Here is a 26,126-nt window from a genome sequence, read left to right on the forward strand (position 1 = left end):
AATAAATATTATTATTATTATTATTATTATTATTATTATTATTATTATTATTATTATCATTATTATTTACAATAAAAATATCAAACAAATGTTTCAAGTTATCCTAGACGTTCAGTGAAGTGTGTCGGCGATCAAAAAAAGATTGAGAACCACTGCTGTAAACTACCACTGGCAGTGTTTGAGGTTTTCATAAGAAAATTTCCCTCAATTGACACAAAATTTTCCCTTTTCTTATCAAATTTTCTCTAGTTTGTTGAGTTGAGTTGATTTTGAGTTTAACGTCGAGGCTATATGAGACGTGGACCTACTGATTAACGTGGAATCCGAACCACATGAGCTCCCGCCGGGAATCGAACCCGGGTCTCCCGCGCCTCTCTCGTTTGTTGAGTGTTTACAATTTCTATGATAGCAGTTAGGTGATAAGATTAATTTAGATAAATTAAACGAAATGTCAGCCACATTTGTTTTGTTCATTTGCTTTCTCTTCTTTTTTTATTTAACTTTTTTTTTAATACAAGAATACACACAAATACATCTAGCCAATAATGGGTTCAAATTATGCTACGTTGAATACACACACACATACACTTATACACCCACCCAAATACACACACACAATTTATTGCTACTTTATTGGTTTATTTCTGAAGAACAAAGACAAATTTGGACATTTATATTGATCAATCAGTCAGCTTGAGAATTTCCCTGAAGTTTCACGTTTTATCGAAAAATTTCCTTTTTTGCTAAATTTACCTAGATTAGTGAAATTTCCCTCAAATTACAAACACTGATCATTGGATCTTAAATTCAGCGAACTTTGCGTGTGCACAAAGTTCAAACTTCATCGTATAGGCCTTTTCCCTACTATACTAGCTGGGTTAGAGGACCGCGATGTTAACCCCGGTTCATAATTATGAAATATACGAATATTAATTAAGGTTATTAGAAAAAAATCTTCCATGACGCTGTATGAAACTATATAATCTCAAAGATCAGTGTTTCAAAACATCTTCGAGTTCAAAATAGTCTCACGGCTTCTTCTATCTTCCAATTACCTCATCCTCACCTCTTAGCTCAAAATTGGGAATTGATTGATGGAGTTGGATTGAAAATGAAGTTTAGCGTCCTCTTTCAGCACAAAGGCTATATGAGACATGGACCTATAGTTTAAGTTTGAATTTGAATCATCATAATAAATTCAAATGTCCAAACTTTCTCTTCGATAGCCGAACAAAGGACACCCAGTAACGTCATTTCAGATTTTGCCAGGTTAAAGCAAAATGCTCCATGTACATAAGAATTTCGAGGTGTTTTTTTTTTTTTTTTTTTTTTTTTTTTTTTTTTACTTTTTGCAGCTATTCTAATAGTATATAATCGATTAAAAGTCTGGACTTGTCAAGCTTAGGGAAAAATTTTTTCCCTCCCTCACTATCCTTCCCAAAAGACGCCCCTCCCCAAAGGACACCGTGTACCAAAAGGGCACGTGTTAGCCACTAGACCAGAAGTGCTTCAGAATTTAGGAAAGGAAATATAGTAGTTTGAGTTATGTTCTGCTCCGTTTCCTCGCTATTATGATATAGCGCTACTTTTGCGGTTGATTTGTTCACACACATGCTCTCTGTAATTATTTTCAGTTTTGATTTTCAATTGATAGGCATAGAATACAAAAAGAGATAATAAATAATTTAGCCCTCCTCTCGCTGATCTAGTGACTACCAGTGGTGCTATTCAACCGGTTCGCACCGGTTCGCCAGAACCGGTTGTTAAAATATTTCGAGTTCGCAGAACCGTTTCTTATATCCAGAAATAAACACAAACATGTATAGGGGAGACCGGGGACAATTGTAACGCAGGTCAACTGTAACATAGGCCATTACTTTTAGAAGTGAGTTTCGAAATAGCGTTTGTACATGTCATTGGAGTCACTTATGCAAGGTGTATGTGGGAATAAAAAAGAAACGTCGTTAGTAAAGTGTGGAAGACTGAACAAGGAGAAATGTGATTTTGACAGAGGTAAATAAAATTTTAACTGGCTTGTTTTTATTTTCTCTTGATAGATATGAGTTTACTGTAAACAAATACCTTGTGCATGTGTAATCTATGTTCTTTCCTTGACAACGTGAACACTGTGTTTGAAGCTTTGACTCAATGTAATTATGAGAAATTGTGGTATTTATCACTGACCGTTGAACGAGTACAAATGTAACATGGCGATCGGATCCCAGACAAAATTGTACTAAACTATTATGAAAATAAAGTGGATATGACCGAAAATAATACAGTTGGTGTAATTCAACGTATTACGTATGCTTTTAGTACAAGTACACAGGGGAAACCCGACTCCCAAAACAATTCTCTTCGGCCTTAGTATATAATATATCATTATGGTTACTATAGGGAAAAAAGACTTTCATCCCATAATTCATTATGGGGTCTACCCTAACTTCTTTATACACCCTCACAAGCATTTGTGGTTGGCTTCGGATCATTGCTTTTCGATGATGTATCAAAATAGATTAATGTTTCAATATGCTCCTTCCTTGTGATGTCTTTAAATAGCCTATAAGTTTTTTTTAAAGACTTATTTGTGAAGTAGGCACCCTTTCGGATTCATTAGAAATAATTAATAATATAACTTTTCACTTGTTTTACTTAATATCTCTCGCACATTAGAGAATTCTCTGTTCTCTTCGTTGTGTGAGGGATGTGTATAGAGGTTACAAATGCAGCGTGGGTGCCTATTAGTACAGTATCATTAGGACTTGAATCAGTGGCATAATAATAGAGTAGGCAGGGTAGGCATTGCCTATGAGCACAGTGTGCTTGGGTATATTAGGGGTATGGAGCACCATTACGGATTTTGCCTCGGAACGCCAAACGCCAGTGTTACGTACTTGAATTTTTATGTTACTTCATATTTTAATCTTGACTTGCTTTAAGTTAGGCTTCATGTTTAAGTTAGGCCGAAGAAAAGTTATTTTGAGCTATTGTGGCACGGTATCGGTAACAAGTAACTCATCATTCATACATCATGTTGACGCGTGGAAATTATATATATTTTTATGATGTAGTTTCTACTCTTACGTTAGTTTTTTGTCCCCATCCATTGTTAAACCTATCAGTCATTATTATTAATATCATTATTATGCCATGTCATATATATATATCATTAAAAACACCATGTTACAATTGGCCCGGACACGGGGACGTTTGTAACAAGACAGATACTGTCATAAAATGCTTCGTAACTTTCTATATTAGTTGTCATGTATGAAAAAAAAATGAATGTTGCAACAAAGCTTCACTTAAGGTATTGCATAATTTCCAGACTTATTGAAGCATAAACACGTGAGGGAAAAAAACGTAAAAATTGTTACAATTGTCCCCGGTCTCTCCTACATATGCATGACCTAAAAGTGTGGATAAGCTTGCATATGTGCATTATTTTTATTCATATTAGTTTCATTTTTTTTTTTTTTTTTGTATATAGTTTAGTGGTTTAGTTAATTCTTTGTGATTCTTTTAGTGATTTTTCTGGCGAGTTTTAGTGAGTCGTGTTGGCATTGGCTGGCAACAGTGTCTTCAGTGTGCTATTCAAGTTGTGTCTGTGCATCCGACAATGTGCCGTGAAGTGCAACAAAGAAAGCATATTCATTAATAGTTTCAGAAAAGCATATTTATTCATAGGTTTTAGAGAAACACTCATGTTCATTAATATACAAGATTTACATGTTCTTAACGGTGTTTTAGAGTGCTACTCAGTTTATGTGTGATCGAAGACAAAGTATGATGGTGTAACAAGCAACCATGTGGTTTAGCAGCAAGCAAGCAACAATTACTGCGGAAAGAAGTTAAGATAAGTAATTCATTGTACTAACCTTTAAGTATTATATCAATCATTATATTAACATATGAACAAAGCATGTTATATTTATCATATTAACGCATGTACACTTGAACAAGAATTGAAGCAAGTAACATCTAAAATATTCGTTAAGTCTTATTTCTCGTTCCTCCATGATATCTGGGTGAATCAGTAAAATGGGTTTGATCATACAGTTCATTAGCTGTGGATGTGATATGCGTGATTTGTAAATAAAGTACATAAATATATCACCCCCTTTATGCATAAACATCATCAAGTGAAAGACAGAAGGCAAACAAATTTGTGAAAACACTTCTGTATTTTTCCCGCTCGCTTGCACTGTTGTGAAAACAAGCAAATTAGAATTGTTTCAATTCAGTAAGCACACAGAAATTTGAATGGGTTTCAGAATCCTGCGGTACTTCCTCAACAATTTTTACAGAGGTAGTTATTTTAGTACTTCAAATTATATGTCCGTAACCAATCTGCCTCTATAAAAATTGTTGCGTGAGTATCTTAGGATTCTGAAACAGGTATTTTTCGATAGAGCACATATTAGTTCCTAAGTGAAGTCTTGACCCGACTACGGTAGATCCCATACTATTCAAGCTATGGACCTTTAAAATTCATTTTTTCATGTTTTCTGCAGCCTATAACTCCGAAAGGAAGCATTTGTGCACCCAAGTTGGTCTATAATTTTCGTCTTATCTTGGTGTCATGTATCACCTCCCAAACGTTCTCGGTGTTGTTTTGAAACACCCTATATATATATATATATATATATATATATATATATATATATATATATATATATATAATTGTATATAAATATACAGGGTGATGTTGTTTAAACTCACGGATTTCATTCGGGTCTAGAATTTCTAACTAAAGTGCGATTTTCATGCTATTTATGGCAAATGATCAAGGAGGAATGGGAGATTTATGAAACTATGTTTGCTGGTTTATATTCATCTGCGGTGATATCGGCTACGCCTCAAGAAAAACAGCAAATATTCGCCAGTGCACCTGGCGAATTGATTCAATTTTACACGAATCCCGAGGTGACACTTCGCGAATTACCTTGTAAGGATTGATGCGATACAAGAATTATATTACCTCTGAATTGGAATTGATACTGAAATAAAGTTTCATTATAACACTACCAAGACGACAGTAAATAAGATATAGCCCCAAACAATGATTAACTCGTAACCTCTCTTCTTCGTCTAACCGTAAGTATATCATAGCATAAAGATCAGACATATGGATCGCTTGGATCAAAGTGTCCTAACTATATAAAAAAAAAAAAAAAAAAGAATGAAAAAATGAAAAATAAACTAACACTTTCATTCACTCCTATATTCTTCTCTTAAAGATTTTTGTAAACACTAACTTATATGATCATAAACTACATAGATATGATTTTGGCAGCCAACATGACAAATATGTGAATTGTTCATGAAATATTGAAGTTTAAAATTTCTCTCTTGGAAACTTTTCAATTTTGGGAGTTAGGTCACTTGGCATCCAAGCGATCTACGGCATACGGCATTGAGATAAACAAAGTGACATAGTCAGTGGGGCATTTACGATTTTGTTACGGGAGGGGACTTTACTATCTTTGATCCAGTAAATGTGAAAATTATGCAAGATATTTCATTTACTTTAATATAGTAAATAAGATTTCGAGGGTCTTAAGCCCGGAAGCTCCCTAAATACGCCACTGGATATGGTTAAGGGTAAATTCCGATGCATAGTTTTCGAGAGAATCGAGAAAAAGTATTTTTAGGGCAGTAGAAAAGTATGTCATTCGTTGTCAATTTATCAAATGATATTTTTCATTTTGGAGAGATTGTTTATATGATTATGTTGTATATTTAAAAACAAATACACTATTAACAAGCAGATTGTACCCACTGTTGTTCGTCTTCCAATTATGACACGCATCCTACTTCTAACAGTGAAACATATCGGCCAACACTACTTGTAACTCAAATCGTTTTTGCACCATGTTTGAATATCGATCTCTTCAATTCTATAGAAAAATTTTGAATAGTGTTGCCCCATACGAATTGAATTCGAAAGATATAGATAACGTGCTGCCATCTGTTGGAGAAGGTCGAGACTTTATACAAACCTTAATTTCATCTATGAGTGATAGTAATGCGTGACTTATCTATAAGAGACGGGATGGGGGAGGAGAGGGGTTAGTTTGGGTTCTTTTCAACAACATTATTTGATTCGATTTATTTTTATGTTTACCGTCCCTTTCAGCAACACGGCTACATGAGACGTGGACATATAGTTTAACGTGCGATCTGAACCACATGATCTCCCACCGGGAACTGAACTCGATTCTTCTATGCCAAAGGCACGTAAAACTGCCTATTTCGTGGTTCACCTGGGATATTTGTCTGCCATTCATTGAACTGTCTCACCCGCTTTCGTTTCATTCAATCATACATTGCATGTTCACCGTAAGTCCCTACAATTTGATGAACTTCGGCTGGCGTAACGTTTCGTGCATTCAAAAATCGGATAACAGAACGAATCTCGCAGTCGGCAGGTTCTGCAATTGTTTCAAGCATTGTGAACGATCACAGGATACAGTACACTCGCGACAACTGAACCGTACTGGCTGGCGTCAGTGAAGAGGTATTGAACCAGTGAGGCTAGCGCGCATGTGCGCGGAGCGCCGACACTAGCGCTGTAGTAGCGTTCATACGAAACAGTACTTACTTTCCGAACACGCCTCGTATATATATATAATAGGACTAAGCTTTTGGTATCTTATGTTCTCCATTGCACCTAATCCTTTGAAATGAAGCAACCAACTCGACTACAAAAGTGTTACTGCTATTCTGTGCAGAAACATGAACACAAAGACAAAACTCACTCACGTTGTGTGCCAAAGCAAGTAGCAGAAAGAATTGTTTGATGCATGAGTGCTATAGGAGTAGAGACAATTTCAGAAAAATTCTTCTTTGAAAAAATGTGATCTGAATTAAATGTTGATTCAATAATACTAGCAGGCGAAAACGTTTCCTCCTCCTTTCACTGAAATGTTCATGTTGCTCGAGTGGAAAATGTGTATATTCCACCTTTGCTAGAAGTTAAGGAAATATGATGTGCTAAACGATGGATATAACCTTAAACAATACAAACACAACTATCAGGTAATATTGCTTAGCCTAAAACGATGTATTTCAACTCTAAGTTGATAAGAACTGATCTTTACAACAAGATATGACTTAACTAATCAACATGTCAAACACAAATTCTCTATTTGACACTGGGAAACGTCTGTGCTGTCATTTACAATTTGCCATAGTACAGGGTTTTCATAAAGTATGGAAGGATTTAATTCGTTTATAATTTACATAAAAATGCTCATATTGAAATCAAATAAAGTGCAAACGGTAGCGGAAGGATTAAATTTTTACCTGTAATCTGCACCAGCACAGTTCATTCACCGCCACACCTCCAACTGGGCGCCATTTACTCCACACATTCGCGTAGGCGGCGCTGGAATCCAACTGCTTGAGCATGGCGTCACAGAAGTTGAACCGGATGTCCAAATCTTCATCATGCAGATCCTGGACTATCTTGATTTTGTAACCTTTCGCCTTGATCGTCTTCTTGGCTATCTTAAACACGGTTGTCTGTGGAATTCCGAGTTCCATGGACCGTCTAGGAATCGACTTCTGTGGGCTGTTGATGATGCTTTCCCTTACCCTGCTCACTGTTGCAGGCGATGTTGGCGGCCTCCCACTTCGAGGACGGTCCAGGACGCTTCCTGTCTCCAAGAACTTAACAAGCCACTTTCGGAATGCACTCTCATTGGGTGCCGGCTTTTTGAACTCTTTGGTGAACATTCGACACACCAGAATTGGTGATTTTAGCTCTGCGTACCACAGAACACGTTGCGCTTTCTCTTTCACCGACGCCATCTTTGATACGGTAATAAAAATAGTCTTCTCAGAGGAGTTTTTCATTTATTTATTTCTCTAAAAGACACACACACCAATACAGCTTACAACTTACTTTTAACAGTCAACATTGAAACAACAATGGATGGAATTTGGTAAGAAACTGACCCTTGCCCTCCCTCTCCCTCTCTCAACGTGTTCAGAGTTGCCGCTTATCTAACAGTGTTGCCAACTAAAAATTTAATCCTTCCGCTACCGTTTGCACCTTATTTGATTTCATTATGAGCATTTTTATGAAAATTATAAGCAAATCAAATCCGTCCAGGCTTTATGAAAACCCTGTAAATTAAAAAACCAGTAAGCACATTAGGTTGTCAGGAATAAGGCGCTGGTTGAAAGATTTTAAAAGAGTTATGTCCGAATAAGAGATGATAGTTTTCTATAAAACCCTCTCAATGTACGGTAGAAACTCACCGATTTAACACTAAAAGTACCTAGTGGTTTATCAGACGGCTTCGAGATAAACATATTGCCCGTTCTAAGTTAGTTGTATCGGTTAGTCGCTCATACTTATTGACCTTTTTTCTATTTTTGTTATTCAAAGTATTTATAACCAGTTTCAATAGAAAATGATGTGAGGGGGAGGGAGTATCAGCATGATATACCTAGAAGCACCAAGTGTTTATTTAGACCACATAATGTTAAGTAACAGGAAAATGAATGAAATTACTGTTGGTTATCGTGTTAAATTGTGGGGGACGGCAAAGGGACTTTTATAAAATATTAAGTACATTTTACATGGAGGACAGCAAGTGGCAGCAGTATTAATTATATAACTTAATTTTAATTTATGTTTTCTTTCTTTACATTTTTATCACAAATGATTTTCGAAAACTTACTTCCTCCTTTACTGATTTGGGTCATCAGCACACTAAAATTGGGCTTTCAGATTGGTTTGCTTGATACAAGATTTGCTTGATCTCTCGTATATCATGCTCTAGGAAATTATTTTATACGTCTTACCATGTAATTGTATACATCTTACACGCAGTGTTGAAATATATGCTCATCGCTTGAGACTACTTATTTCTGTACTGAAGGAATATCATTGTGAGCGTTTGGTTATAATTACTGTTCTGCTGAAATAAAGCCCTTAGAATATTTTCTCATACTTCAGGACCTGGAAGAACAGAAATCTGGATCTGAAGATTAGAATATTATCAACTGAAATCAGTGAACCTTCCAATCAAGATATTTTCTTACGTGAAGATGACAGCAGTGGAAGTTTGGAAGACGATATGCCGGATAATACTATATCGCTGGTCTCTACAAACAATTTTGTAGCCGTAGATGGGACAAAATGATCAATAATGAGTAACGCTCACGTCACTGCCGATCGTAACAATAAGTACAGTATCGTACGTGAAAAGCCTGGTCCTTCGTCATACACAGTTCGATATGTACATAATGATTACATGAATACGTTTCGTCTGTTTGAGGATCAAAGATTTCAGCGATGCATACATGAGTGTACTGTAACGGAAGCTAACAGGTAACTGGGTGATAATAAATGGACTTTGAATGCAAGTAGTACTTTCATAAGAGATTTGTGAAGTAAACAATATTTACCATTAATTTCCAAACAAACAATGAGCAGTAACAGATTTTGTGACATCATGAAATTTATACGATTTGATGAAAACATTGTATATCTGAGAGACTAAAGAAAGATAAATTTGCTATAGTTTTTCATAGATGGTGTCCATTCATCGACAATTGCAACAGAAATTGCAAGTCTCATGAAAATTTTACTGGTGATGAGCAACTAGTTCGAACGAAAGTTCGTTGCAAATTTATTCAACATATACCAAACAAACTCAATAAATTTAGGTTTAAATTTTAGATAGTGGTAGACACGACTTTGAAATACGTGCTTATGAAAGTATCCAATTATTATGGAAGTATTTTACTTGAAAAATCAACCAAAAATATGGACCCGTAACGAACAAAATCCATAGCCGAATATTTCTTTATATATTCAACTTCTATACTTAAATGTAGAACATATATTTTGTAGTTACGGTGATATATTATAATAAAAGTATTGCAAAGTGTCATCGTATACTATTGTATTTCGTATTTTTCAACTTTTATTAAATACAATGATAACTTGCAATATGAAATGTAACGTCATTCATTACTGATAACTGGAAATTTTTATGAGCGGTTTAAGGAACCGCTTGGTGCTTCTCGGGAGCGAAAATTTCCGGTATTTCTAGTGTTAAATATTGATTTATTATAATGGTTAGTTCCACTCATACATTGTTGCACACAGTATATCTTTCTTCCTATAGGAATAGTACGGAAATGAACCATTTCTACAATAAAAGGTAATCGTAAGTATGTAATACTTGATGTTCCGAAATAACAAGAAAGTAAGGATACTTCTAGCATCTAAATTACTTCGTTCCAATAGCGTGTGCAATCAGTGCAATAGTGAGATGTTCCGTTCCTTGCCACAATCACGGATAAGCACAACGTCGATACCACTAGAGGCTGACTGGCAGAGCACTTTCTTCTCGATTACTGACTCGATTCCTGACCAAGAAAGTTTGTGATGGACACTATCGTGTCTGTGGGTTTTCTCGAGGTACTTCCGTTTCCTCCCACATATTCATTTCAGCAATTCTTCCATCATAAATCACTTGCCTTAACCATCGTCTTTTTTAACCATCCCATCCCACGATTATGCACTTTAAGCTAAGGAAGACGATGATTAAAGTAAGTGAATGATGATCGAAGAATTGCTGGAATAAGTCAGTGAGAACAAATTGGAGAACGCCGAGAAAATCCAAGGGAACGATGTTGTCCACCACAAACTTACTTAGCCGGGGATTGAACCAAAGACGCCTCGCACCAGAGGTATGCGCTGTACCACTGAGCCACAGTTCCCCATAACAATTTGTTGGACCACAACACAAACTACAATTATTCGTGACGAACGAGCTACTTTTTATCAACATAAACAGGGCCGCATTTAAGTGCTTGGGGCCTCTTGGCACTTTTGTACCCCCAACAATTCCATCTCATTATTCTCCATCCCTTGTCTTCTAAACGAAATCTAAAACTTAACTAAATGAGACTTATTATTGAAAACATAATTTATTATAGTTAAATCCTACAAGTTTCAAGTACAGTTAAAAATAAAAAGGAGGATTAGGGGTTTAGGATTTAGATTTCTCTGCTTCCGGCATCTAAGGCCATTTAGCCCGTCACGTTTTTGAGGGATGACGTCCCTCGGCGAGCACACTATCCGGGAAAAGGCAAGGAAGAAAGGATTGTGGAAGGAAGGAAGCGGCCTGGGAAGAAAGAAAAAAAAAGGAGGGATGTTTTTAGTCATTCATAGATTTCTTATTTTAGATTAAACATATCGGTATTGTATAAAGATTTTGTTCAAGAAATAATATATATTGTACAGCAGGAAATAAATAATATCTATTAAATATTTTAGGAAGTATATATATATAGTCTTTAAGAACATAAATGTTCAAGAAATAATATAGGTCTATTTTTCTTTCCTTTGATAAAATTTATTTTGGAATAACGGTAGTATGGCTGCTGGAATGTACAACGTTGGTATGCCTGCAACATAGGGAAAATTACATTCTTCTTAATTTACTGAAAACTGTACTCAAATTGTTGTTCCATTGTCAAGTTTTTTACAAAACTAATTTCATCAAATTGAAAGAACTTTTGTCGCTAACTGTACATATACCATAAAAAGTTTTCTCTTCGTTTCTGATTGCAGGTTGTTTACACTTTTCTAGCTTACTTGGCTTTAGAAAACTTATCTAATACTTCTTGAAAGTTGAATGTAGATGTCAGGTCACTTTCAATTTGTCAGAATAGTCAGAGCGTTCCATCTGACATCTCTCATGAAGATTGTCTGGTAGTTTCTGACCTTCCTTGGAGACTATGACTGGCAGACGCAGAAAATAACCTGCTGTATCAATACATTCGGGGCGTTTCTATATTTTAATATAGTTAAATGTTTCTTCGTTTTCTTTTTCTTCCTTGTTTTTTTGTATTTTTTTACTGCATAGATTCGAAGTGCATGTCACTCTTTATGAAACGTAAAATATTCTTTGTTTTTCTCGTTTTGTTATTTTTTTAATTAGAAAAAATTGAATGATTTTTTTTTTAATTTTGCAATCTAGACACGGGCCTAATCCGCCTAATTGGAAATATGATCCTAGACATAAACATTAGCTTTCTAGATTTTCTCGAAAACAACGCATGCCAATTGAACATTAAGCATTTCAATTTGTTCGAAGAGGTCTCTCAACTAACATATGTGTCCCATTTTTGGTTGAATTATTGTGATTAATCAAAAAAAAAAAAAAAAAAAAATGCAACATAGTTTTGGACTTTTTATCATTAATCACACTTCGTACTACCACCATGTTAGTATCATAGTGACAATCTTGTCTACGGTATACTTCAGTATCACTTTAATTTTAATAGGTCGCGTGGCTATTGTATAGCATTAGTTTGCAGGTTTACATATGGTTTATCATTCTTATCGATTGAAAATAACTAAGAATGAGGATATTTACAGTCACGAATCACCAATGCTATTTCGTTCTGTTTAATGAGATATACAGGGTGTTTCAAAACAACACTGACAGCGTTTGGGAGATGATTCCTGCTACCAAGATAAGACAAAAGAATACACCAACCTGGGAGCAAAAATATCATTTCGGAATTATAGGCTGCCGAAAACATGAAAAAATGAAATTTAAAAGTCCATAGCTTCAATACTATGTGACTTACTGTAGTCGGGTCAAGAATTCACTTAGGAACCAGTGTGTGCCCTATCCAAACATACATGTTTCAAAATCCTGCGGTACTTTCGCAACAATTTTTATAGAGGCAGTTGGTTAGTACTTCAAATTATATGCCCATAGCCAAACTCCCTCTATAAGAATTGTTGGGTGAATACCGCATGATTCTGAAACACATATTAACGGATAGCGCACATATTAGGTCCTAAGTAAAGTTTTGACCCAACTATGGTAGATACCATAGTATTGAAGCTATGGACCTCTAATGTTCATTTTTCCGTTTTTCCGGCAGCCTATAACTCCGAAATGACAAATTTCTGCACTCAAGTTGGTCTATACTTTCTGTCTTATTTTGGTGTCAGGAATAACCTTCCAAACGTTGTCAGTGTTGTTTTGAAACACTCTGTATATCGGCTGTAGTCAATATACGTTGGATATTCCTCCCTTCTGATATCCAAATAACATATTAGAAACACCTTTACTATTTCTCTGTAAGAAAATGTTACCGTGCAAACATTAACTTTCTTCACAAAGTTGAAAAAGCAGACTTTTGGGTTATTCGTGCAGTGAAAGTAATCAAATGACTGGATCCATTGATGTATTTCCTTTCCTTTTCTTTTTCTTTTTTTGTTTCTGTATTCCATTGATCTGATCAGAAACGTTTTTTGTAATGTGAGAGAAAGAAAGAAAAAAGACGTCACCGTTGTGTTTGTGAGGCATCGGGAAAGACCAATTCCATCTGAACCTGACAGACTAAGAAAGAGAGATTTAATAGAGTTCCTCTTTGGCTACATAATCCCCTGCAGTTTTTCTTATAACGCAGTTGCTATCTATCGGACTTCTTGCTTCTATTCTTCGGTCCAATTCTTTCGATCACTTTCGCTTTCAAAGTTAAAATGATTGTTTCAAGAATAACAATATTTTCTACTGAGAACATTCTGCAAACGAAAACTGAAAAGATAATGCAAACATTATTGAACGTTCTCTGGTCAAAAATAAAGAAGAAAAATGGTTGCCAGTCTGGGTTTAGGCTGCCTCACCGTTTCTACTTTCTATATCCGCCACTGTATTTAAAGTTCATATATGTTTTCTGTAGCCCCTTATAATTTGCTACCAATCATCTACTTCTTAGTAACGATAGAAAACAAATTGTAGCAATCGTAAACAAAACAGAATTCGAAACTTTAACGGAATTACGTGTTTCATGTCTCCTACATGACTTATGCACACTTGCATAAATTTTTGATTTGTTTATTAAAGTCTAGCGCCCCTTTTCAGTATGATGGATGTATGAGAGATGGATGGAATCTAATCACCGTAATGTATTCAAATTTTAACGATCTTCAACTGGGAATCGAACACGAAATCTCATGCACCAAAGTGCGCCTATTAGCCACTAAATCAGCAAGGGCGGCTACACATCTCTAGAAGCTATACTTTTCGACGTACCGGAATCAAATTTATACTTAATATTTCCATAATATTCTTCAGAGACGTTTTGGAAATTTTCTTCCTTCCTCCGAACATAACGATATATTTTACTGGGGTGAATATTACAAACGTGAGGCTATCAAAAACGGCTGTAATCGTGGTGTCTATATTTTACTGGCGTCAATTACTCCCTTTACTGGATTAAAATAAGAAAAAAAAATAGCAGTATACTACGTTAGTCAGTCACTATTTACTATTCTTGAAGCGCTTTTTGATATCGGTCATTTTCGGTCATTTTGATATATTTCCCCCTCCTTCTTCACCAGGTTGCGGAGCTGAATTTAGCGTTGAAAGGCATCAGAAGTATCACCGTTCATCTCAGTGACCTTGAAAACTAGGGATCCGACTTCAATATCGGGATTTTTGGATATTTTTTTTAAATGTGTGACTCTACCCCTCCGCTAAGTTGCACCGTCAAAGTGAAATGACAAAAATCTATTCCTGCTTCGAACCTCATTTATGTTGAAAATTTGATCGAAATCAGTCGGGTGTTTTAAGAGTTATTAAGTTACAAACATAGCCACTTTCTTTGTTATCTATTTAGATATTTTTCTTCATTGACAACCCTATAGAATGTAAAATACGTATATCGTTATGTTCAGAGGAAGGAAGAAAACTTCAGAAACCTCTCTAAAGAGTATTATGGAAATATTAAGTATAAAATTCTTTTAACAAAAGAGACACTGACCAAAGCTTAAAACTTTACTTTATTTTAAATTATAATTTGTAACTGTTTCGGATATCTAGCATATCCTTCTTCAGACACGATCGAAATTAATGAAAATACAGACATATATATAACTCTGTTATACTCTGTTATAACTGTTTAACTCTGTTATAACAACATTTATATATATGTCTGTATTTTCATTAATTTCGATCGTGTCTGAAGGATATGCTAGATATCCGAAACAGTTACAAATTATAATTTAAAATAAAGTAAAGTTTTAAGCTTTGGTCAGTGTCTCTTTTGTTAAAACAATTAATCCAAAGCCATGAATAGTCTTACTATATAAAATTCTTGTGGAAAAAATCCTGACGTTTACTCTTAGAGGCAAGTTGTTTAGGAACAGTTGTCTCAAAACGACTCTAACAATTTTGTTCGTAAAGCCAAACGTACCTTATGAGCTGACATACGCCACTAAAGTAAATTGCATCTGATCAATCATAGTCGTTCGTGGACTGTTACGCCAAGAGATAGACGCGTCTTTTAAGTGTCCATTCCTTCCATAACGACGATTTTGAAATCTGTTTACACCAAAAGGAAGACAATCTCAGTGGAGGCGAGCAAAGGACGACTTAGGGTGGAAACAATAATCCAATCGATCTGGTGACAGGACTCTTTGTGGAGCCTCTGCAGGCAATTAGTACAGAGACCTCCAACCACTCAACGCTAGTTTTTGCCAGACAACAACGCTCATTCTTCGGAGATTTTCTCTATTTTTAGCAGAGGTGATGAAGGGTGAACGAATTGAAATCCCTCTTCACGTTCTCTAATCCATGAACCAAAGAACCAATCATGGTTTTGATGTTTATCAGTGTATCCAATCATGTAGATTTTACACAACAAGAATTACAACCTATAAGAGTTTTCATTTCAGACTTCCTAATCGTGTTCGTTTTACGGCGTATAGATGTAGATCCTTTCAGATTTACGTTCAATTTCTTCGTGTTAGTTTTTCCAACAATCCAATTTTAGCATCTGTATTATACTGCTACTATTTTGAATTTTCCTCATAAATAGGTATAAACTAGTATAGCTCTTTTCGGAGTATTTCAAAAACCCTGCAGTGGCAGGTAGTTTTAAAAATTACAGTCATAACGGATTTGGAACTATCCTCCCCATTAGTCTAATGTCTAGTGCTTGAACCTTTGGGAGCTGCCGAGTTCGATTCCCCGAGGAAGATCCTTCAAATCTGAACGCATTACAGTGGTTCGGATTCTACTTCAACTGTAAATTCGCGTCTCATAGCTTCGGTGCTAAAAGAGATGCAAATCAGTGGCGGATTTAGCTCGGGACCGGGGGACCTAGGCCCTCACAGATTTTCAGTGATAAAATTAATTTAAGGTATTATTTATATATTTTTGAAAGTTTATAGTAAACTTATGATATACCTATCATAATCTGGGTTCTGGCTGCTCCGCAGTTTCTACGTTCTAAATCCGCCACTGACGCAACCTTCTGTTCAATCAAAAGTAGATATTCTTTTGTTTCAGTTACCAAGAAAATATAACCAAAGAACTAAGTACGTATTTCACAACATATATTATTACGTGATAATAGACCAGAAAATATTTTCTTTTTAAATTTTTTAAAGCAGATCAACTTTTTAAGTGTATGTTTTGATTCGCATTTATCAAAGTCAGCCATTGCCAAACTACTGCTGGATTAATGTCTCTCCAATTTTCTATTGACACATATCTTGTCCAGTTTCCTTATAGGTTACTACGCACTGCATTTCGATTTCGTGACACCACCTTATATGATGATATTTCGTAGGTTTTCTCTCGATTCTTGGAACACAGTGAATTGGATTTGCTTTCGGCCATCAATCATCACTTCTTACAATAAGAGTTCACATATAAAGTAGGTTGTTATACTGTTATATACATACGTTTAAAATTTTACGATGATTATGAGTAATTCAAATAGACAGAAAAAAAAGACGTAATATCTTATCCTCATCAACAGAGGTCCCACACGTCTGGATCTACATCATCTGTTCCCGAGGAATTGTTTGAAACTCCAAATGTCCAGTTTCCCTCCAAAATTTAAATCAATATCATTTGTGTAATACGAAAGTAAAATCTAGCCTTTCTTACTTATTGAAATTGAACCCACAGGCACAATCTACTCTCTGTCACTCATTTTTGGTAAATGTTTATACGCTGTTTAAATAATTATGATATTTCCGAATGAAGCAAGTGTAAATTGAATAAGAGGTTATTTCTAGATAAAATATTTAAATTATTTTTTCTGTGTTTAGGCATCATATCTTGAATGGGCCACCATTTTAATGGTTTGTCCGTATTTTGAATCAAAAATTTATGGCAACCCTAACCACTGATTGATATCAGTATCTATATTTGCATTACTTACTACCAATCGTCTATTCCTTGAATAAAATATTTGATTGCACAACAACAACAACGACAAAAAGAACTTTTCCTCTTTCAATCACGTATTGTAACTACAATCAGGTTAAACAATAATACTTGGCAAGGAACTTTACTTTATGAACTTCTAAACCACTGATTTCCAACTGAATATTTTGTGACATCAAATTAACCATTTTATTCTCAGCAAACCACATGGAGAGGGGAAAGAGTAAGCAGGGAATCTGGCGATAATAAAGACAGTTGTGACAAGCAAATGAAAACATTGAAAACATAATCGATATTTTTGTTGGCATACTATTTGTGGATCCATGGCAACTCGTACATAGGAAATTCTTGTTAATTTCATTTACCTAACTTATTTCCTGCCCTCCTTTCTCGTTGTCTTTCTCTGTTGTTGTTTTTTTTTTTCAGATACTAAAAGCGCGTTCCTACGTATTACGTAAGTTAGTTAGAAACAGCACGTCTAAACCAAACAAAGGCATATCTTCTTTTTTCCTCTGAGACGTTCCTGCACATCTCATCAGTAACTTGCTATAACTACTTTTTTAAAAATGGTAAAGATTGTTTAGAAAGGATCGTGGTAGCAAAGCTGATTTTAAGAAGATTTTGCATGTGGTAAAATGTTCTGAGAACTCTGTTGATTTACAATTTAACGACTAAAATCCTTTAGTCTTGCCCTAAGAAGATAAATCATTTACGCTTCTATTCTGAGAATTACAGTTTATTTTAAAATGTGCATATATTCCATTTATCTTATACACATTCAGTTTTTTCCCGGAAAAGCAGTTTATGAAATATTTAATTTTGAAAAATCATATTTACACGTAAAAGCAACTTCGGAGGAAATGCAAGATTGCCTTGAACCCGGCCAAAGCATTTTAAGCAGAAATATCCATCATTGTTAATTTAGTTTCACAAATTGATAACATATGGCAAACAAGTTTTGATCAGCCCAATTTTGTATTTTAAATTACATTATCACTTAGTGCAAGGACTTCATGTGATGCATTTTTATTTATTTACTTTATCATGAAGTCTTTAATACTTTAATTTTTACTCTTATTACAGTTACAGTCAGCTATAGGCTGTAGTGAAGTGAGAATAGTGAGTACGTTAGTGAGAATACAGAAGGTCGATCCGCGTATATGTGTCCAATTTTGAAATAACACTAACATTATGAAAATCCATGGGACTACCATCGGTTGGCCTCAATGTGATGGCCATGTGTTCTGGCAATAGCCCTGCACCGTAACTTCCACTGTAGAAGACTACGACGAAGTACAGGAAGTGGAATCTTCTCCTATTCTTGCCGGCAGGCTTTCCACAGGCCCCCGAGAGTAGTGACACGACGAGAAGAAAGTGCCTTTTTCAGTAGACCAAACTCGCAGAAATCCATGGGACTGGCATCTGGTGATTTCATGGTATATCATGAAATGGAATAGCACGAATACCGGTGTCTGTTTCCATCTGCTTCAGAAAGTTCTGGGTAGAACGAGATGTATGTGAGGAGGCCTTATCCATATGCACAGACACTTGCTTTATGGCATGCCCATACAAACGAGGCAGATCTTCTGTATAAATTGGGGTCAGTATATGTTGCTGAAAGAATGCAGAGTTGATTTTACAGTTTTTAGGGACCTGACGAATTGTTAACTTGCCCTGATAAGAGTAACCGGCGACAACCATAAATCCTTTCGAGAAAGTTGCTTTGCAATGACGGATGAACGCAGGACGGCTTTTTGCATCTCGCGGAGTGTAAGTTATCGAGCAAATTTGGCCACAATCTGATAGATACACCCATGCTTCATCTAGTGTGGCCACAAACTTCCACTTTTCCCCAGATAGATGGCGTTCATAGAGGAGCCTGCTGTTGGTATTTCTCTCACGGCGATGGGCCGCACTTAGGTAATGTCCATGACTTTTAAAGACCCTCCGGAGGTTTAATTTCCCACTCAGGGCGCGGTTAACAGTTGACTGCGGTATGTGGAATCGAGCTGCCATCACACGTTGCGGAGAGGGATTTTCTTGTAAGGCCATTCGCCGCAACTTCTGAGCTACTTGTGGAGTCACTGTGCTGCCGTGTCGTGACAAAACGCTGTAACTTTGGCGAAGAAGTTTTGCGAAAATGAGCCTTAAAGTTTTCATCCGAAAATGTGATCTGTATCGTGTAGAAATAGTGTATCTTGACTTTGGAAACACGTGGTTACATGTAAGGTTACGTAAATGCATGTTGTGTGATTAAATTTGGTGAAAATTTATTGGTTGACCATTATTGCCTAATTACACTGGTTCTACACGATACAGATTACATTTTCGGATGAAAACTTTAAGGCTCATTTTCGCAAAACTTCTTCGCCAAAGTTACAGCGTTTTGTCACGACACGGCAGTGTGGTACACGCTCGTTTTCTCGACCCCTTAGTGGGTGAATGCTTACGTGGTATGTCTTCTTTTTTATACTGCTTTATTATGTTCTTGATAGTCGTCGAACCCAATGCACAACCATTTTCTTTGCACTGCTTTTGAATTTTACAAACCGAATATTTGGCGCGGAAAAGTCCAATTACGTAGCCCTTCCAAGAACGGTTCACCTTTGGAGCCATGATGCACACGATACACAGTTTCGCTTAGCAGACGATAGAATGGACCTCCACGTATAGCACATGCGTTTAACCACTTGGTTCGGTCGCTTCTGTGGTCAGGGGTACGGGTGTAAAATTGGACACATATACGCGGATCGACCTTCTGTAGTAAGTTACAATCACTCTTGGGACAGACTGTGTAAATGCTTACAACAGTGTTGGCGCTAGTCCTAATTTCTTGCGGAGGCAAGAGGAAATGAAGGGATATTTTGAGGGGCAACTTTTTTTTTGGTATACCGAAAACAATAGATTTACATTAGAATAAAATTGAATTATTTCTGGCGACGTGATTTTAATAAGTCTTCTTGGGCTAACAGTCAGGTGAAGGTATTGGCATTCGATGTTCCAAAAACAAACAATGCACTCATCTTCAGGGTTTATGACGATTCATCTTCAGAGAGTTTTAAATTACTTGACTTTGTTGCTACATGTTTGAGGTTCTAGTGAAAAGGGTAGACAATACCACAAGGGGGAGACTGCCACCTCCATCGTAGTTTGTTTTCCCCAACAGCAACAACAAGAGGAGATACGATGGTTCAGTCATAGAACACTCATCTCTGGTGAAAAAAAAAAAAAACTTGATTCGTTTCATTACAATGTACATTTAAGGCGGAGGACCGCATTGTTAAGCTATAAATCTCTTGGCCAAGAGTTACTTAATGCCGAGTATTATTAAATTAACGGGTTCACTTTACAAGTAAATACTACTGAATATAAACCTTCAATTCTCTTTATATCTATCTTTAATATATATACAATAAACTTGAGGTACTACTCTGTACCCTATCGCAGCCGCTAAGATTAAGTAACACTTTTCAACAAGCGTATTTGTTAAAGTACATTATTCTTTCGTTTCCTCAATCTACTATATATTAACACACTCTCTGTTACTATAACTTCAGCGACTTCTGGCTCTTATTCACTTTAACCACATCAGCCACTTCTGGCTCAAATGCTAACATCTACAAAGGTTTCAGTGTAAACTTCATACATATTATTAACACAGCCTAGTAACGCGATTCACTTGTTTCCGCAATTGCTCTACTAATTCACCCAACATTTTGTCCGACTAATCATGGCAAACGCTTTGTCCGATCATTTACCCTCCTATCACGTGTTCTAGGGTTCTTTCATTTCCCCCTTACGTTATTATTTCATTAATTCTCCACATTGTTTATTTCCTTTCATTATTCATTCGCCTCCTTTAGCCCGTAAAACATAATCGTGGGACCTAAAACTATAGATTTAAGTTCATTTCAGGAGCATCAATACTCCATTCTCATCTAATATAACTCAACGTAAGTACCAATGTCGGAACGTAGTGCACGTTCAATATACTCAAAAAAAAAAAAAAAAAAAAAAAAAAAGCTGTGATGCATTGTCTTAATGCAATGTGAATTCACACAGCTTATATAGTTTTCATACTATAGATATGGAATCATGCATGCACAACTTGTTTGATAATTACAAGAAGCTTAGGACAGACAAGTAGCTTAGTACAGCTTAGGACATTTGTAATACATACTTGACTGCTCCTTGTATTCCTAAAACCATGTGGAAAGCTAATCAACGTATTTCAGTTAAACATATCACCCATGGGCGGCGATTAGGGGGGGCAAAGGGGGGCAGTTGCCCCCCCCCACTTTTCTGAAATGGCCTATTAATGTATATAGTTTCAACAAGGGAAATTTGTATATTAACATTGATATACAAATATTCAGATCATGTCTTGCCCCCCCCCACTTTTAACGTCCAATCGCCGCCACTGATATCACCTGTTTATTGTGTTAATGATTACTAGATAGTTTAGAGGTCTGCACTGACTTGGGGTATTTCACTTCGGGTTTGGGCTGGGCTCGGGCCGTAAATTTTTAAATATACAACCATATTTCTCGAGCCTTCTCGGGCTTAACTTTGTAAATATACTGTACAACAATACATAACCGTTCTTTCTGGAGAACTTTTAAAGCACAATTGCAAAATTAAACCGCTAAGTATGTAAATAAAAATACAATTTTGCGTTAAATTATTAAGTTTCCTCAATTCGGGGTTATTTCGGGCTCATTTCATTATCACACGAGCTCGGGCCGGGCTCAGGCCTAAATCCTAAAACATATTTCAGACTCGGGACGGGTCTTACATTATAAACTCATTCCGCTAAATATTCCGGCCCCTGCAGATCTCTAAGGTGGTTGGGGCCCATCCATCCGACTATGAAATCACTTACATTAGTTACAGTAGAAAAGAGAAAGATGAATAAGGAATCTGTATTGAACGTGTTGAGTATGTTATTTATGGAATAATTAACGTTTCTGACCAGACGTTAGACACCTACTGATAGACACCTATTTATTAAAACTAAAATCCTGTATTTTAGTTTAGATAAATAAGTGTACTATATACTCTGGTCAGAAGTGTTAATTATTCCTTTAGTGAGTTCCAGAGTCGAAATGGATAATTTGACATGCTATTTATGTGAGTATAATGGTTGCATTTTTCGATCTGATCAACATTTGAAATTTTAAAATTCAAGGAAAATTTCGTAAGCAGAAATTAGCAATCAAAGCTATATGGCACATTTTGGAATTTACTGACATATATTTACTGACTGATCAGAGATGATCGATATTAGTATTGAATCCATACTTATTGGGGTCCCGGAGCTGATTGGTGACAATTCTCATGCTTTCTAAGTCCAAGTTCAGCCCCTCAATGAAGATAAGAACCTTAGCAAAGTTAGGAGAGTAGAAAGAGTGACATAAAAATGATCGAAAACGATCTATATTAATGACAAATCCGTAGTTTTTGGGATAGCTTAGATTCTGTAGTCCCACTCCGATACCCCTTAAGTCTGATTTAAGCCCTCATTAGCATCTGGGGGAGGGGCTGAAATTGTGACATGTAAAAATATAAAAAGAGACCTATATTAGTGTTGAATCAATAGTTTTCAACGTCATTAAGCTAATTGCTAGCACTTGTGATGTCATTTAAGTCGACGTTCAACTTCCTGTATGGGAAAGACCTTCTGAGCACTCCTAGGAGCGAATGAGAGGGACAGAAATTAAAATAATAAACGACCCATGTTAGTGTCGAATTTATAGTTTTCAGGTTTGCTTAAATATATAGTGATGCTCCCAATGTCATTTAAGTTAAAGTTCATCCCCGAGTGCAGAGGGTGGGTTGGGTAGATAAGAAATAAAATGTCAAAAATAACAAATTGTGCTCAAGTAATAGATTTTAGGATCCGAAAAAGCATTCAGTCCATTTGAAAAGATTTCTGGAAGGTGGTTAGAAGGCATTTCAAGCTAGGATTTTTAATCATATCAATTTGAATAAAGCTTATTCTGTGGGGGTAGGATGTTTTAATATTTACTCCAAAAGTAGAGTATTTTCTGTATTTTTATCATTACACTCCCATTGGAGTAAATGTTCAAAGGAGAAAGGGGATTAAATTATTTCCCATAAACCTATTCTATCTGTGCGAAGAAGGCGTATTTCACCTAGTATACATATTCATACATACATACATACATACACACACACTATATATATATATATATATATATATATATATATATATATATATATATATATATATATATATATACATCGTGTTATTTAAAAAAACACCTACAACGTTTGGGAGGTGATTCCTGACATCAAGATAAGACAAAAAATATAGAACAACCTGGGTGCACGAATGCTTCCTTTCGGAGTTATAGGTCGCCGAAAACATGAAAAATGAACTTTAAAAGTCCATAGCTCCAAAACTATGGGATCTACCGTAGTCAGGCCAAGACTTCACTCACGAACTAATATGTGTGCTATCCAAAAATACATGTTTCAGAATCCAAGGCATCGGGCATATAATTTGAAGTACTCACCAACTACCTCTATATAAATTGTTGTGGAAGTATCGCAGGTTTCTGAAGCATGGATAGAGTACTTATTAGTTCCTAAATAAACTATTGACCCGACTACGGTAGGTAATATATATATATATATATATATATATATATATATATATATATATATATATATATATATATATATATATATATATAGATATAGATATATAGATATGTGGGGGGGGGTTATAAACTTAAACTGGATGTCTTTCATAGAGAATATATGAAAACTTTACAGAAACTTTAACCGCGATAAAAAAAATCGTAAATAGCAACTACAAGGAAACTGTATGGAAAAATGTTTTTCATAGCAAATACAAGGAAACTCTTTACAGAGTCTTTCGAACTTTGACTTTTGAAATCCTATCTAATTTGTTTTGATAGTAACCGTATTCCTTGTGTTATACATCGCTACACTTTAGTAACGGTGGAATTGCAACAGTACTCCATTGATTAGCTGTAATTTCGCTTAAAATGTTGTGATGTAGTTCTTTCTAAACACTACGATACACAAACATTTGATATTCTTCCTGTTTTCCTGCTATTTTCAAAATTATCAAACAAGAAGAACAAATTGAAGAAAAAATTACCTCCTCTTAATAGCTTCAGAAAACAGAGGTTGAATCTGTTAACCACGACTAAACAAGTTGTTAGCTACAAGAAATGACCATAACAACGATGAACAGAAATTGAAATCATTAAGTTATATTGACTACACTATTCCCCCTAACTAATTACAACAATTATTGTACCAGAATTAAGAATCATAGGAGTAATTACACGATATTATAATGTAATGCGATATGACCAATAATACGTATCTTCTTTCCTCCTGATATAAATAGCGATTAATATAATTATTATATTATAATTCAAGATTATAGATATTTTAAATGATTTTAAGTACTTTAATTATTTTGCAACACCGTTCCCAAAAGAACTATAATTTATTGCTTGCTTTGGATGGTAGTATTTACGTATTTTCTTTTGAAAATTACAGCACGTAATATAACGAAACAAAAATAAAAAAAAATTAACTGGTTTTTAGTTCTTATTTTCTCATATTGATCGTCTCATAATAGTAGTCTGTCTATGGAGGTCAGTTTACTTGTTCCTTAATGATCCTACAAAATCTCATTATCCCCACAGGAGCAACGATGGCTTAGTGGTAGAGCGTTCTCTTCTGATGTATGGCGTCCTTGATTCTATCCCAGCTCGTGCTAAGTGAACTTTGTGGTGGACACACACCGTCTGTCTGTGTGCGTTTTCTCGGGGTTTCTCCCGTTTCCTTCCACTTCTTTCATTGCACCATTTCATTCATTTCTTATCATCATCGTTCCTTTAGCCTAGAAGCATAATCATGGGACGTAAAACTACATTTTCACTAAAAGATTTCATTTTTTTATTACTATTATTATTCCAGCACATCACGGACTATAGAGTCAAGGTCGTAGGCGTAGTTCTGTTATCTAGCCTTCATGCAAGCGAGATTCTGTGGTGGGGAAGAGTATACTCTGAGGGTTGATTTTGTATGATGGTCTCTCCACTAAATTAAAATCCGATCGTTCTGTGTCCACGTTCATAGTAAGTTCTGTCCTTCATAACCTTGAGCTGCGTAACGAAGCAAGTCAAAATCAATTAACTCAAATCACCTTTTAAATAAGATTCGACCATTTTATTGTATATATATCCATACAGTAATTTCTAATCTTTACGGAGTTTGCCCTACCCTGATCCGTCATTCTATTGATAGAACCAAATTCCCAAATACCAACTCTATCTAAATACAAGGTCTATAGTCAGCGCGGCATTGAAGGATGACAGCACTTTATAAACATAGAATTCAGTGCAAAGTGTTCCATAGGTATTGACATTATCACCAAGCTGTTTTATCTTTGTTTGCTGATTTCCCACAACTACTCACAAATGTTTATATATTTCAATACGCTGTTGACACGCTTTTCTGCCTCTTGACAAACCCATAAACCAAACTACACAAAGGAGAAACAATCAATTGTTCTAGTAGCTGGTGCTATAACTGAAGGTCCATATCAACAACCACAAATGAAGCCACAAGACAAGATCTGGAAGTTTTTTACGTGGGGTTTCAAAACAAGTCCAAATCCTTCGATTTTGGCACAAAAATTCACTATATTCCAACAAGACAAATTAAACCAATAACATACCAAGATATGCAGTGGCGGCGGTTGGACGTTAAAAGTGAGGGGGCAAGACATGATCTGAATATTTGTATATAAATGTTAGTTTTCCTGGTTGTTTCTAACATTTTGTTTGACGAAAGGTTGTATAACTAATAGGATACCATATT

At 35.6% G+C, this 26,126-nt stretch overlaps 1 protein-coding gene across 1 annotated transcript in view; it reads right to left on the bottom strand.

Annotated features, from left to right (window-relative positions):
• Positions 1–26,126, bottom strand: part of LOC145662927 (suppressor of lurcher protein 1-like) — a 2,696,516-nt gene that overhangs the window by 1,218,622 nt on the left and 1,451,768 nt on the right. The gene's annotated exons all lie outside the window — the stretch shown is intronic.

This window comes from Thermobia domestica, chromosome 10, assembly GCF_964235325.1.
Source record: "Thermobia domestica chromosome 10, izTheDome1.hap1.1, whole genome shotgun sequence".
Lineage (NCBI taxonomy): Eukaryota > Metazoa > Arthropoda > Insecta > Zygentoma > Lepismatidae > Thermobia > Thermobia domestica.